The following is a 14,274-nucleotide window of genomic DNA, read 5'->3' on the forward strand; positions in this document are numbered from 1 at the left end:
TTCTTTTTATTTCCATTTTATGTATATATAATATTGTGATAAACACATTTTTATGATACTTTTCCTATACTTGCTCAGTTATTTTCAACAGATAAATTCATAGAGCTAGAATTGCATACACAAAATGTTTTTTAAGGCCTTTGATGCATATTTTCAAATTACCTTCCGGAAACACTCTATTGGTTTATACCCATCAACGTATAAAAGTGCTAATTTTTAAAAATTCCCATGTAACCTCCATGACGCTCTACAATCTTTGCCAAGTGATAGAAGAAAAAGTTTGTGTTTCATAGTGTATTCTTCAGTCCTCTTTTAAACAATTGTGCTACTCAAAAATGTGTTTCTAAAATTGAACAGATACAGCAAGTGTAAAAGATACTGGTAGAATCAGAAATGAGTTCACAGAAAGAAACTGAGAGCAAGGAAGAAATGAAGTGCAGTATTGGGGCACCGTTGGTAATGGTGGGGCTTCATGGATCTTTCTTTGGCTCATTAATTTAAAATGGCTCAGATGTGCGTGAATTCAAACACTGTTACATGGACACACTCGGAGTTTGGAAATGCAGGGTGGAAATGCCAAATGAGAGCAGATCTGAGGAAAAGTCTAATAACATATCAGGGAAGAAAACTATCCCAGCACTGTGCTATTAAATAGGAGGGAAATGTATTACTCAAAAAACTATACTCAGTCTAAGTTAGAGGCTTGCAGAGTGAAGAGGAGCAAGAGTGGCCAAGGTTGACGATTTACACGTGGGGCACTTTCTGCCCTATTGGTCTATGATGAGACTTGGTGCTATAAACTGGGTCCATCTCGTTTTACTGTTTTCTACAGTGAGTGGTGGTTCTGAGAAAGGGAAGGGGTCACTCTATTCAGGATATCAGGATGGACTAAACGACTAACATTTTATGTGTCACATTCCTTCAGTGCTGGTAGGAGTAAGCTGGTTCAGTCTCTCTAGAGGAAATATAATATATATACGGTTCATATCATAGGTGTTAAATAGGTGTATGCCTATGACCCACAATCTCACTTCTAGGAATTCATCCTAATAAAGTAATTAGATAATCAATAATTAGATAATTTGCCCAAATATTAGGTATAAAGATGTTCACTGAACCACTATTCATAAGTAAATTACAGTAAAGTCCAAATATTGAAATCATTTAAAATTATATTACAGATTTTGTGTGTGTGTGTGTTTGTGTGTGTGTGTGTGTGTGTTTGTGTGAGAACATCTATGGATGTTTCATTAAGGACAGCAATCACTAATGCCCGAGTTTTACTAGGTCCTTAATTCTCTTTTTATGCTCAGTTAAAGGATTCCTACTACAAAGGTATTTGGAATCCTAGAGTTTAAGCTCTTCCTTTTGTATTCTCAGCGGCGTCTTCTCTAGCTGCACTAACCTGAGCCGTGGGATGGATGGAGATTGAAGTTATAGCTCTACCCAGAATCCAGAATTGTGACTTTCTCCTTTAATCCCCATTTCTGAATTTGGTCCAATTAAGATGAATTCTTTCTTAGGGATCCCTAGATCTTTGATGTTTGGTTTCTGCTGGAGAACAGCTTCCCAAGGACACACACATAGTTTGCCAGACATAACTATATGTCTGGACCCCAAGTTGGACGTGTCTTGAGTTTCATTCTCATAAAGCACCCCATTTCCATGTGAATCCTGGAGAAGCAAAAAGATACTTGGGAAGAGCAGGAGGTGGGTAGGGCGACACCTAATACCGTTTACAAAATGACTCTGAACCTTAGCTTTGGCTTCCTCAGGATATCTTATCGCGTGTGTTTGTGTCTATAACTGTGAAATACATCAATGTGAAGTCTCCTGAAGGATATACAACAAAAACATCAACAGTCCAGTGATGGGATTACAGTTGATTCTTATTATCTGCTTTTATCGTAATATATGTATTCTAATTTTTTTTACCCGATGGTCACATGTCTTTTGTGATCCACTTAACAATAGAAGTCATTTTTTAAAGGTACTCTTAAAAAAGAATACCACTTTGAACAACCACTCAGAGGTGTCTATTAGTTCAACTCCAGTCATTTTATAGGGATAGCTATCATATTGGTGCTTGATTCCAGAGCCATCAAATCAAGTACTTTTGCATTATATTGTAATTTTTAGTCATTCTTTTCTGATCCACCCCCTGATTTCATGGTAGATCTACAGATGGCCTGTTTTGTGGGGATCAAAAATTTCGATGAATAATGTGGAGATAATAGGTAAGGTATCTAGGTTTGAAAATACATGAGAGAGCTTTCCAGAGAAACTTCACTAAGCATTTGAGAAATTATTGGGCATTATTGTAGATGTTCTCGGGCATTATTGTAGGATTATCAAGGGGGTGCCTTATGAGCTGGAAGGTCTGTAGTGTGATAAAAGTGGCCAGATTCATGGTCAAGTCAGTAGTTTAAAGTCTGGGAGATGGAATGTAATATGACTGCATGCAGAGAACGAATACGAACTCCAGGCAAGTTTGGGAGGTGTGGTAAAAGAGATAAGGGCAGATTCCAAATTTCCCATAGAAAGAGAAGAAACTTGGCACCAACCATGGCTTGACTCCTTCAGGTTCTGTTCAGTTTTTCCCCAACGTTGCTGTCCTCCCACTTTCTGAGCTGCCCCGTGGGCTGCCCCGCCCTTCAGATCCACCCGGCCTTGATCTGGGAGCTACCTCCATGTTCATGAAGGCATTTTGCTGCCATTTGGTCCAGTCTCAACCCCAGCAGCCTCCTCAGAGACGGGGCATGCCAAAGCTCTTTTGCAAGTATGTAGTGAGATTTTGAGTCACACTCTTGCTTAAGAGGATATTCTATGCATTTTCAGACATATGACTAACTGGGCAAAAAGTTTAAAAAATATAATTCGGAATAATACAGTGTTCAGCAGGAGAGCTGTTCTTTGCTTTCCATGTTGTTTGGGGGGTGGGGGTGGGTGGGAGAAGGGGCCTAGGATTGGCCTGAAATATGGAACACCATAAAGAGACAGATAGAGAATCAAAGTCCCCGAATAGCATTTAATTCCATGTTGCTGTTTTTCCTGGTCTGGTTTCAGAAATCCTCTGACAGTTGGACTATTTGCTATTTAGTCATTCTACTGTAATCACTTTACTGACAATCAACAGGCATTGCCTAATTTCACACTCAAATTAATAAAAAAGACCAAAGTAGACTACAATGTCAAGTCTACATTTAATTTGATGGGATTTTTTTTTGAACATTTCCAAAATAACACATACGCAGTAAGAGCAGCAAATACACAAGGTTGGAAGATGTTTAAATATGTTCCAGTTTTAGCCAAAACAACTTGCAATAACTGGATTAAAAAAAAAAAAAGCCTAATTGGAGGTTTTCACATTAGGTTCTGAAACACATTTTTTGGTCCCCTTGTGCCTTGTTTCCAAGATGGTAGCACCTGGAAAAACATGCAGCTTGATTTTCGTAATAGATATGAGCTCAGATAGTAAGGACTGCATTACACCAGCTCCTTTGAAACGGGTGGCAGTTACTGCTGGAGTCCAAGTGGCTGAATCGCATGCTTGGAAATAGGAGTATATTCATCTGTTTGTGAAAATCACCAGGCATAGACCGTTTCCACCCAACACACCGTAGAAACTCGCAAGCCTCCTGTTCCCAGCAAGAATTGAAGCCAAAACTCAAAGGCAAGAGCAATGCCAGATGATTGCTGCTGTTTTCCTTACGCCTTTACTTCGGACGCTGGGCCTTGCGTTACTATACCTTCTCTCCTAAGGGGGAACCTTCTGCCGGAGGAACGACAGCGTCCTCCACGAGGCAGTGGCAATTCCCACCAAATCTCTGACCAAAAAAACCTGTCCAGCGTGTGTTCACTTTTCATCACAAAGTGATTAATTACCCCAGGAAACTTCATTTCATTCTGCTTGCTCAAATGAGAGTAATTAGAGCAGCCTTTGACCCTTTCTTCTCTACGCCTCTTAGTTTACAGCGAGTTGTGAAATGTGATAAGTTAGTTCTCAGATGTATACCTTTATGCCAAGAGCAAGTATCTCCTATTTGACTCCCCCACCCCGCAGGAACCTTGGTATTGTTTATTTAAGAATTTGACATCCAGCAATTTTGTCGGATGAAATTGAGAAGTGTCCTCCAAATGACACAACCCTCTGTCAATAGGGAGTTCAGAACTTGTCCCTTATCTTAATATCTGTAGTAATAGCTGGACCCTTAGCTCCTTGTGGAAGGTACAGTTCTCATTCCTACTTTGAACTAAAAGTGCAACGGGGCTAGAAACACGGTCAGGGGCCATTACAATAAAATACACAAGCACCCAAAGGATTCCACTTGGAAGTCAAGTACCAAATTTTTCAGGTGTTTTGAAACATGACCTTTGATACATTTGGGAGAGTGTTGTGGGCTAAGTGAAAGCCACCTTGAATTAATTCAAAAATATGAATTTTCTGACTTTTATTAATATGCCTTTTATTATAGATTAAAGAGGCAGTTTTTATGCATTGTAGAAAACGGGGGAAACAAAGAAATGTATAAAGAAGAAAATTAAAATTACTTTTAATAATATCTACAGAGATAGCCACCTCTAAAATTCCAACATATTTCTTTCCAGTCTATTTTTTATACAATTATGTAAATAGATGTTGCAAAAAAACTAAGTCTTGTGCTATAAAAGTTCTTAATTTTTTTCCACTTGACTTATCATGAGCATTTCCTCTGTCATTAAATGTGTCAAAAACATAAATTTTCATGGCTGTAAACATTTCATGATATAGGAACTTCTTCCTAAGGCATCTGGAGTTGCCCTCATTCTTGCTGAAATGCGGTGATCAAACGGCCTCCTGAGGTTGCCAGGACCCTTCCTTGCAAGAGACACAAATACAGATAAATGTGAGTCATGGACTCCCATGACAAAGAGCTCCCTTTATGTGCCCCTGTCTCTCTTGGGTTTCAGCTGTTGCCTTGAGGTCTCAATCCTTCTCTTTCACTCTCCATCCCCGCCCCATGTCCCCATTTCTCTCTGTCTCCTTCCCTCCTCTGCCTTTTCTTCCCTCCCTCTCTCCCTTCCTCCCCCTTCTTTCTCTCTTCCTCCCTCCTCCCTCTCGTCTCTCACTCTCTCACATCCTCTTCCCCCTCCTCTCTCTCCCTCCTTTCCTTCCTCCCACCTCCCTCTTCCTCTTTTCTACTTACCTCTGCTTGGCTCTTATCAAAGCAAGCAAGCAAGCAAGCAAGCAAGCAAGCTCTCTTTATGGGGGAGCAAGATACTACTAACAAATTCAAGCTTATACCTTCTCACATATTGCCATCTGGAATAGAAAATACCTTTCCCCTAGTTCCACAAGGCCCATGGAGATCTCTAACTGACCTCACAACAGGTCTCATGCACATCTGTGAACCAAACTGCAGTCTGGAGGATGGATCATTCAGATTGGCCAAGTCTAGACTACATCAGGTTCACTTGCACGGGATCAGCTCCACAGGATAGGGCCCGGGCGGGAGTGTTGAGAGAAGAGCCTATATCCTCTCTCTACTCGTTGCTCTTTCCTGTTTTTGAAATTAGTCTTTACTGAACACCAGCTCCAGTTCGACACTGGGATTCAAGTCTTGCCTTTCATGTGCCTTCTCCAGATAAATGTACTCAATACCTTTGTGAACAGTGCACTAAAACCAGCAAAACTGTTTCCCCTGAGCTCAGAAGAAAATGAATGATTCCAGAGTCTTTCCATGAAGAAACCATCTATCCTGGCATTTTCAAATCTTGGGACTGTCATTAAGATGATCAGCCAATCTAGTAGATATTAAGGGAATATGTGTAGATTCTAGGATGTTGAATGGAACGTGAAGATCCAATGACTTTAAGGGGAAGACAACACCTAGAGTTACAGGTGCACTTCATTCAGTGCTGCCCCCACCACTACTGACTCATTACTGTTCGATTCTTTCGGGAGGAGAAGTTAATACAAGCTTTTCCCATGGTCTTCAGACAGAACAAGGGAGTGCTCGTCTTGGGCTCTCAGTTATCCCAAGTGTGCATGATACAGTACTTTCCTCAGTCTTAATGATGCTGAATAATTATTTTCCTACTCCTCTGTGGACAGTTATTTCTGCTGTGTTTTGACCAACAGTGGCTGAGAAAAGGCACACGTGGGGTGGTTTCGGAGATGTTAGATGATATCTTATTGCAAGTTAAAATGCAAATTCTACAGCAGGTTGAAGAACCTCCAAGGAAATGATCATGGACACAGGGATTCAGGCTCAGCAGGGCTTGAAGCAGTCCTTTGACCTTATAAAGTTCATCTTCATAATGAAGCCTAAAAAGATTGGCCAACAGTTGCAAGAATGCCAGCTGGAGGACACAGCATTGTTGGTAGCCTGTCATGGCTTCAGGGACTTCAAAGAAAACAGGAAGGGAATGGCCAATGTCTCACGCTGGGAACACTTCCTTACAGAGACTGACTCTGCTACACTGACCCCAGATAACTCCAATCCATTTAGCACTTCCATTTTCAGGAGTGAATGCTCAGGATGAAACTTTATACATCTCAGATGTCTGAGAAGCTAATTATTAACCAGTGAGGCTAAAAGAACCCATGGGCAGTTGATTCGTCTGTGGATCAATTTTCTGAAGTATTCTGGGCGACTAACAGTCTTATGGGGCCACCCAAGTAGAATACATTTATGGTCATCTGGACAGGAGGAAGTAACCTCGATTGTGTTAGCTTTTAACGAGGTCTGGAATGTGCAGGAAACAGAGCACTTCCTACCCTCTGCTGGACTGTGAGTCATCCCAAGGGCTGGGGTAGAGTCTTATCAATCTTTGGATTCCTGTGATCTAGAGGAATGCCCTGTAGGTAGTAAATGTTTAATAAATATTTCTTGGGTGAGGGAATCAATGCCCAGGATGGAAACCTGGGAGTCATTCTTGATTCCCATTTCTTCCTCTTCCTCATCAACCCACCACCACATTCTCTGGAAGGAAAAATAGCTCCTTGGTCAGCCCACTTTTCTCCTTCGCCGGACTACCGCAACTACCTCAGAAACCCTTCCCTGCTTCCCCTGTTGCAGAGCACAAATTAATTTTTCATAAAAACCATGGAGAATTTTCAAAAATATAAAAATACCTCTACTGGCTTTTCATCTTACCCAGAGTAAAACCCAGAAGCCAGCTGCCCACCTCCCCAGGTACAGCTCTTTCTTCTTTTTCACCTTCCCTCTCCGGAGACACGTCGAGCTTCCTTCCATTTCCACAGCTCACTAGGATCCGCTCTGCCCCCATTTTGTGCAAAGGCTGTTTCTCGGATGCCCTTCCCCACACCTCTGTCCTGCTCTCTCTTGCTCGTTCGGTGGGTGTTTGAGCCTAAGTGTCACACCCCCAGAGACGCCTCGGTGGCCGACACCCCCGCTCTAGGTAGACGGGCCTGCTGGGCCACGCTGGCCCCGTCCTCTCCCCGTATAGTGCTTATCAAGGCTTGTAGTTGCGTGGCTTGTTGATCCATCCACTGTGCATCTCACTAAACCGCCAGCTCCTTCCTGAGGGCAAAGGTCATATATCCATTTAGCACACTCCCTCAGGTGTCCTGCTCCTCGCCTCACCTCTTCTCCTCCTCGGCCTCAGCGCGGGGCTTGGCAGAGTTCTGCAAGATTTCAAACTGCTCCCCATCGACAGCGCACACCTAGGCCCGCACCGAGCACCTCTGCTTCCTGCCCGAGGCTGCCCTCGCTCCCTGGGTGACGCACCGCAGAAGCCCACTTGACATTCACGTAGGTGACCCAGGAGCGTGCAAGTGTCCGTGCTCCGTGGGGTGATTCCCTCCCAGCGCAGGCCAGGGGCCGGGATGCTTCTCCTCTGGTTCCTCCACGTGTTCCTCAGAAGGAGCAACAAGACTGGGCACCCGCAGCCCGCACTGCTGGTCAGCTCTGTAACGTGGCCGCATATTGGCTTTCCTCCCCCCTTTCCCTCTTCCTGGTCCCCCACTTCCCTCCAAAATCACTTCCCAGATAAACCTCCCACCTGCAAGCCTTAGTCTCAGCTGTAAGGGAAGCCAAGCTCAGACGACGCCTCGTACTAACCATGTGGCACAGTACCCGGTGACATCAACTATTCAATACGATTGTTTAAGCCAACAAGCCACGGATACATAAATGAAAATTACTGGAAAAATAAAAGGTGAGAGCAGCAGGAAATAAAAAAATGCATTAATACAATTAAGTACAAGAAAATTCAGCATTGCTTAGACTTACCAACTCAGCAGAGACTCTCATGACACATATGGTTTATTTATTTATTTTTTTACGAATTTATTTATTTATTTGAGGGAGCAGTGGGGAGAGAGAGAGAGAGAGAGCGAGCGCAAGCATGGGGGGGTGGGCAGAGGGAGGAGACACTCTCAAGTAGACTCACCCCGAGCATGGAGCCTTACGTGAGGTTCCTTCTCACAATGCTGAGATCATGACCTGAGCCCAAATCAAGAGTCAGACTTTTAACTGACGGAACCAGTCAGGTGCATTCTTTTTAAACAAGATCTATCTATTTAATCCTTCCTCCCCCAGCTTGGTTTGTGGAATGAGAATGAGGTTTGGAATTAGACGTAACTGGGCTTGAGACTCCACATCTTTCCACAGGCATGGCCTCACCAATTTGAAAATAAGTCCTCAAAAATATTGATTTTCTTTCCCCAAAATGTCTACCCCCTTTTTCCTTTCCTCTCCACATCACATTTGGGAATTTGCTTCTAAACTTAAGGCCCATTGCTCAGAGCTGAAAGCTTGGTGCAAGAATCTTCTGGCTAAATTTATCTTCCCAGTCCCCACACTTGCAATATGCCAGCTGTCCCATCATTTGAAAGAAAATCTTCCTCAGGTAAAGACCCTTAAAATTACACAAGAAGCCTTTCCAAGCCCTCAGGGTCCTAGCAGCTTTCCCCGCAGGGACGGCGCCGTGTCACAGGCCCTGCTGAGCGGTGGGTACGTGGACACGGGTGTTCTGTGAGCCTGCAGCTCTCCACCCAACTCTGGCCATTTGTGCCTTTTGTCTGCTTATGCTCTCAAAGGTCAGACCCTTATGAAAAATACTTGCTCTATTAATCATCTTGGAAGACTGCTCCAGACACATTTTCAGAAGGGATGCAGTAAGTTTTGTCTGCATGGTGCACCCTGGGAAAAGAGTTTCCCTTCCGAAAAGCAATCGTGCCTTCAGCCAAGTCTTCTTTGTTTTTTTTTTTTTTTTCTTACTTTTTTTTTTAAGTGTACAATGCTTTTTTTTTTTTTTTTTTTTTTTTTGAAGCAGTGAAATTATTGCATGTTCTGAAGGCGTTGGGAGGCACGGCCACCCCTCTGGCATAGGTATGTTTGTGTTCTCAGGAGACATGTGCCCAATTTGAGTTTCACGTGCCTGCTGGTGTTGGCAGATGATCTACACTCAGCTGGCGCTCAGTGTTTTGGGGAACAGTGGAAGGTTTAACCATTACTTGACAAGGATTCATTCAGTCAGGGACAGAGTAGTATAATGGAGAGCTAAATGAGAGATGACCCAGTGATTAGACTGGCTCACAATCGGGGTAAGAATTTTTATTCTTACCACCACTAGACCACAGAAATAATCGGAATAGGACTGATTCTCCCGCTGCATTTGCCTTTGGGCGGGGGGCAGGATGGATATCTGATACCCTTCTCCACGTCCTCATCTGGACTTCATAGTTCTAAGATCTTCCAGCATGATAGGGCCACTTTCATTCACCAGTCGTAGGTAAGCCAGTCTCACCTGCCTGTCTTGCCACTCAGTACGGAAGCACTTCATGTGTGATGATGAAGCAAGCAAAGAAGACAGAAATTCCGGAGCTTGCTTCTTTCTCATGTAGAATTTTTATATTTTGCCTTTTCCACTTGAGTCTTGCTCATGATCCCCACATGATCTAATATCCCATTCCTCCAAGCCAACTCTTGACAACTCCTTTTTCTTGGTAAACAAAACAAAACAAAACAACAAAACTCTAATGTGTCACTCATTCATTAAGATTCCCATCTTACCTGGAGGGTATTATGCTGAGTGAAGTAAGTCAGTCGGTGAAGGACAAACATTATATGTTCTCATTCATTTGGGGAATATAAATAATAGTGAAAGGGAATATAAGGGAAGGGAGAAGAAATGTGTGGGAAATATCAGAAAGGGAGACAGAACATAAAGACTCCTAACTCTGGGAAACGAACTAGGGGTGGTGGAAGGGGAGGAGGGCGGGGGGTGGGAGTGAATGGGTGACGGGCACGGGGGGTTATTCTGTATGTTAGTAAATTGAACACCAATAAAAAATAAATTAAAAAAAAAGATTTCCATCTTATAAGAGTAAGGCCTTTTTTTTTTTTTGCAAAATCATGATAATATCTGTTCTATTTCAGTTATAATTTTAACAAACCTGTGTACTGAATGAAAAGATTTATTTCTATAGCAATTTTCACTTGGGATGAGAAATAAATGATAAACAACATCCCACTGGGAGAGACCCCTGTAAAACAGCATGCCTAAAGAGGTAGACTGGTATGTTCAGGGAAAATATTTAACACCCTGGACTGTTTCCCAGTGGGATGAGACCAGACAAGAACAATGCAGTCTGCTTAGGAGACTGTCTGGGGATCTTTGTGAATGGCATCTGCAGGAGATAGATATTTCTTCCCCCTCAGATTCCTACTCCTGTATATGTGCAGGGCTGACAACTGAGTCATATTTTTCAAGAATGAATGTGGGTGTCATAGTCAGGGTTCTGTGGTCTATAAGTTCATAATTAGCTAGTTCTCAAAGTACTGTAGGCACAGCTGAGCTCAGACGGTTTCTTGAATGGCTTACCTCCAAAACGACTTCAATATGCCTTTTTTTATTGCCCACACTCCCTTCTATCACCACTGTTTTGCATAATTCCCACAATCAGCTAAAAGAGCTTCCGATGAAGAATCATCTTTGGACAAAAAGAATAAGGACTGGGAGGTGGCAACTGACCTGTAACTGAGGTATTCTGAAAATAGCCCCAATACAACATTTCCCAGGCCTAACCACAGATGTAATTTAGTAAATCATCAGCTAACCCTCAGGTAACAGACAGTGAGCATCGGCTAAGTACCAGGTACTATATTCAAGGTTCCAGGCAACAGAATGCAAAAGAGAACAATTCCTCACCCTGTCCCAGAGGAGAGCTCAGAGACAAAAATGTCAACAGTATTTTTCTTTCCTTTTTCTTTTTTTAAGATCTTGTTTATTTATTTGAGAGAGAGTGAGAGAGAGCATGAGAGGGGGGAGGGTCAGAGAGAGAAATAGACTCCCCGCCGAGCAGGGAGCCCAACCTGGGGTTCAACTCTGGGACTCCTCATCATGACCTGAACCAGAGGCAGATGCTTGACCAACTGAGCCACCCGGGCGCTCCAGCAACCTCTCAATACAATGACATTGGAGCAACTATGCAATGAGAACTAAAGAAGGTGCAACAGGAAAGCTGGTCTTCCGGAAGGAAGACAAGTTGGTTGGAAAAGAGAGGAGAGGGAGGTGGCTCTGATGGGCAAAAGCATGAAAGTGTGAAAAGTCATGACATATACAGAGGACTGGTACGCCTGGAGAGTGAGTGAGTCAGGAGTGGGCCAGGGCACACAATGCGTTTCTTTGTCAGGCAGCTGCAAACGCCTGATACTTTCTGAACTAAATCAACTAGGGGAGATTTGTCTAGGTCAGATAGGGATATTTCACTTGCTCTGGATAGAACAGAGACCAAGGAACCTGTTCAGTGTTAAATCAGGTTCAGGGGGACACCTGGGTGGCTCAGCCGTTGAGCATCTGCCTTCAGCTCAGGTCGTGATCCCGGGATTTGGGATCGAGTCCCACATGGGGCTTCTGCGAAGAGCCTGCTTCTCCCTCTGCCTGTGTCTCTGCCTCTCTCTCTCTCTCTGTATCTCTCATGAATAAATAAATAAATCTTAAAAATAAATAAATAAATAAATAAATAAATAAATAAATAAATCAGTTTCAGGTGTACTGTGTAATGATTCAGCATTCTTCAGTGCTTACTACTTAGTACTCTTAATCCCTTTTATCTGTTTCACCCTTTACCTCCACCCACCTCCCCTCTGGCAACCAGCGGGTCTGTATTTAAGACCCTAGTTTCTTGTCTTTCTTTTCTTTGTTTGTTTTGGCTCTTAAATTCCACATACGAGTGAAATCACATGGTATTTGTCTTACTCTGACTTATTTTGCTTAGCCTTGTAGCCTCTACATCTACTCATGTTGTTGCAAATGGCAAGATCTCATTCTGTTTACGGCTGAGTAATATTCCGTTGTATATATGTCCCACATCTTCCAAACCATCCATCTCTTGATGGTCATATGCTTTCTTATTCCTGTTACTTCTCTGCGTTAGCCAACCACTCAATGCTGAAATGACGACGTAGAAGGAAAGCGAAATATGGGTGACACCTAGTTCCTTTCCTTTTCAGTCCCTCTTTACTTATTTGTAAGCTTACTCTTAGAGTGCCAGCAGAATGTATCAAGAAGTGAAATAAAGACTGTTGAGTTAGTTTTGTGTAGCATTTCTACTGTTCTGGTAAGAATGAAATACATGTGCCTGTATAAGCTAAGAAATATGACTGTGTCATTTGTGTGATACCACACATGAGTTAAATGCTCTTATAGTTGCATTTAAAACTGGCATTGCACGATATAAAGATGAATGGTAAAATCCATGCTAATAATTCAAAATTCCAACTTTTCTGAACTTAGAATGACATTAAATAGCAAATAAAAAGCAAAATGCTAAGTTGAAAGAGAGACCACCCAAGAAAGAAGTTTTATACCTTAGTACATTTAGCAGCACTTATTTCCTGCTTTTTGAATTTTGCTCCGGGCCCCACATATCATGTAGCCAGCCCTATTCTGCATATATGTGGGTGAACAAAATGGAAAGGGTACCTGTTGTCGAAGTTCACATCCTGCTAGGGAGAACAATAAAAGAGGCAGAGACAGGGAGGGGGGAGCAAGAGGGAGAGAAAGGGAGAGGAAGGAAGGGATGGAGGGAGGGAAGGAGGGAAGGAGAGAGGGAGGGAGGAAGGAAGGAAGGAAGGAAGATAAAGAAAACCTCACTATCTCATAACTGTTCTGAGGAAATAAGCAGAGTGACATGACTATCAAGGGAAGGTGGTCTATTATAGTTTGGATAGCAGACAAAGCTTCGTTGAGGAAGTATTCCATCCGCTGAGGCCTGAAGCAGGAGCAGTTAATGACTTTGTGGAAGCGAAATCTTCCTCTTCATACCTAGACTCTGGACTCCTAGACTCTCCGCACTTTGAAACCAGCCAGAACAAGCCCAGTTCCTTTGCCCAGTTTTACAGATGACAGCCAAGTCTTCCCCAAGCTTCTCCACTTCTCTGCACTGTGCCTCTGCTCCTGGGACCCTCCTCTGGACTTCCTTTCAAAGGATGTTCCAGAGACTTTTCTCTTGGAAGCTACCCAGAGACCAGGACAGGTTGAGGAGAAAAATATGAGGTGCCTGTATTTCTGCCCAGGAGCCTCAAGGAGGCCAGAAACACGGTCCCTGGAGGAAAAATGCCCTGTTTCCAGTAACTCTTGGGAAAAGACACCTGGCTAAACCTCCTGCCTTTGTTAGTCATGCAAAGAAAGTCACATCAGAAGAAAGGGTGATTTGAACGAGCCCAGATGTTTCACTTAAAACCACAACCAGGCATAACATTTAAGCAATTTTTTTTTTTTTTGCAGTCATTTCTTTTTATGTCATGCAAATGCTCGAAAGTGGTCTAGGGAGACAGCATGTCTTAAAAGATGACAATTGCAAATGGCAGCAAATAGCAAACACGATAATAACTTGTCATGTTTAACACAAAGTTACAGCAAAGGCAAGCTGCTTAGCAGTAAGCAGATGTGGACTAAAAGGCAGATTGCAGACAGCTAAATGCAGACAGGTCACAAAGCATTTTGGTAAAGCATCATAAAAATACTACCTATGGTAGAACACATACAATAAATATAATATTTCAAGAAGGATTTAGAAACATGCAAGATTTACTATGTGAGAGTCTAAAAAAAGAGCAATTGATGTCTCAATCGAAGGAGCTAAGAGTTTTGCCAAGCGAAGCAGAATATGATTATGTAGAGGATTTTAAACTAGGATTTATTTTTTTTCCAAAAAGAACGCTGCACTTGGCAGCCCTCTCCATTCCAGTGCACAGAAGTTAGTAAACTGATGAAATAGCAGGGGATTCTTCTAGAGAGGCTAATTGCTACGCCACTTTC

The sequence above is a fragment of the Canis lupus genome, chromosome 29, assembly GCF_011100685.1.
Source record: "Canis lupus familiaris isolate Mischka breed German Shepherd chromosome 29, alternate assembly UU_Cfam_GSD_1.0, whole genome shotgun sequence".
Taxonomy (NCBI): Eukaryota; Metazoa; Chordata; class Mammalia; order Carnivora; family Canidae; genus Canis; species Canis lupus.